Genomic DNA, 2,251 nt, shown 5'->3' on the forward strand with positions numbered 1-2,251 from the left:
GCCTAGGCTGGAAAGCCCTTGTATTGGTAACTCTTAGCTCTGTTTTTAGAGTAAATAAATCCATTTGATGAAAATAGACAACTTGTATGCAGTGAATGTTATTTTAAGGGAAACAACAGAGGGAGGGATAGGAAAATACCAAAAGAGGTTGAAAGGTTATTAAACCAAATGCAGAAAACAGATTTTTTAAAGGTTATTAAACAATAATGGAATTTATAATAATACACATGTAAAAAATCATCAAAACAGTGCAGCCTGTTTATTTCCTGTCTACCTTATACAAAGAAATGGTCATTAGAGAGAGAGGTATGATGAATCTAACTAGACCATGCAATTTACTAAGGATAAGCACTCTAGGATAAGCATTGGGCTACTAACTGCTTTCATTTAGGAAAAACGATGAGACTCTCTGTTCCAGTAAATATTTATAGTAATGGAAACCCTATTGTGATAGTTAAGATTTGGGGTCAGTTTGACTGGACCTAAATTTTCAGTGGAGTCCTTGGTGTGGTACTGTGGGTTAATGCGTTGGATTGCAAAGTCGGTTTGAACTGCAAGGTCGGCATTCCAAGCTCACCAACTGTTCCTTGGAAATCCTATACAGCGTCGCTGTGGGTTGGAACTAACTTGATGGCACTTAACAACAACCACACATTTTCAGTGGTTTAGCAATTAAGACATAGTAATCTCCCATGATGAGATCTAATATAATGTAATCAGTGTCATAATGTGTTCTGTTGTAATTACTCTATGTGTCATAAATCCTCACTTCTGTGATGCTAATGAGACCAGATGCAATCTACAGGATTATAATATATCTTGAGTCAATGTATTTTGAGATGTAAAATGGGTTAAACAGGCAAGCAGAGCTCAGAGGGACCTACTACCACCAAGATAAAAAGCTGGGAGTAGAGTGCATCATTTAGATCTGAGGTCCCTGCACCCACCGAGAAGTTCCTAGCTCCAGGGGAAGATTGAGGCCAAGAAGCATAGAGATCACGTAAGCATGCTGGACCTACAGATGCTGAAAGGGGACAAGGACGTTTCATCAGAGCCAGAACTATAAATTTGGACTTTCACCCTCCTGATCTGTGTTGAGAGAGCAAATCTCTGGTTGTTGAAGGCATCCATTGGTGGTATTTCGGCAACAGTAGCACTTGTTGTTGTTGTTAAGTGCCGTCGAGTCGGTTTCGACCCATAGCGACCCTGTACAGGGTTTCCGAGGGTATAAATCTTTACGGGAGTAGAAAGTCTCATCTTTCTCCCGCGGAGCAGCTGGTAGTTTCAAACCGCTGACCTAAAGGTTCGCAGCCCGATTCGTAACCACTACGCTACCAGAGCTCCTAGATAACTAATATACCTATGTAGGGGCCATTGTGAGTTGGAATTAACTCAAGAGTAGTAGGTTTTTGGGTTTGGACAAGCTTTCCTAGGGCAGAAGACAGAGCCTACGTTTTATTCACTTCTGTATGTCTAGAACCGAATACATAATGTAGCCAAGTCCTGTCGAGTCAGTTCCAACTCATAGTGACCCTGTATCAGCTTCCAAGACAGTAAATTTTTGTGGTAACAGAAAGTCTCATCTTGCTCCCAGGGAGCAGATGGTGGGCTTGAACTGGCAACCTTGAGGCTCAAAGTCCAGTGCTTATCCTACAGATCCACTGCACATAAGCACATGATAAGCACTCCCTAGATATTATTGTGGAAATAATAGATGTTAAATTGAGTGATAGCAAGCATAATTCTTCTACACTGCCTGGTGATACTTAGATTTGATTTTATATATTCTCTTCTCAATTATTGACAAAGTTAGATTCCAAAGACCAGGTTGTTATGCAAAAATTGGTGTTATGTGAAATTGGAGGGTGACTACATCAGATCAGAAAATGGAGGATGACTACATCATTATAACTTCCAAATTACATCATCACTTAACTGCCATATTTCATCATTACATAACTGTCCAACCATTGAGAACTGTGACCCAGCTAAGATGACACATAACCTTAACAATCACAGTCAAAATAAATCTTGCCTTGTACTTCAGCATTCATTGCTGTCAGATATACATTATTAATGTGTAAAATAGTCAGATAGCAGATTTTGTACTAGTGTTGTAAATGTGAAATATTAGATAACCAAACAGTTGGTAAGTGCAGAGTCGGTATATATGGGTTTTTACTGTTTTTCCAAAGAGGTCTTGTCCAAGACTCCCCATGACAAATGGACATATGGAGAACTCCCAGGCCCT

The sequence above is a fragment of the Chrysochloris asiatica genome, unplaced genomic scaffold (genome assembly GCF_000296735.1).
Source record: "Chrysochloris asiatica unplaced genomic scaffold, ChrAsi1.0 scaffold00099, whole genome shotgun sequence".
In the NCBI taxonomy this organism is placed as follows: Eukaryota; Metazoa; Chordata; class Mammalia; order Afrosoricida; family Chrysochloridae; genus Chrysochloris; species Chrysochloris asiatica.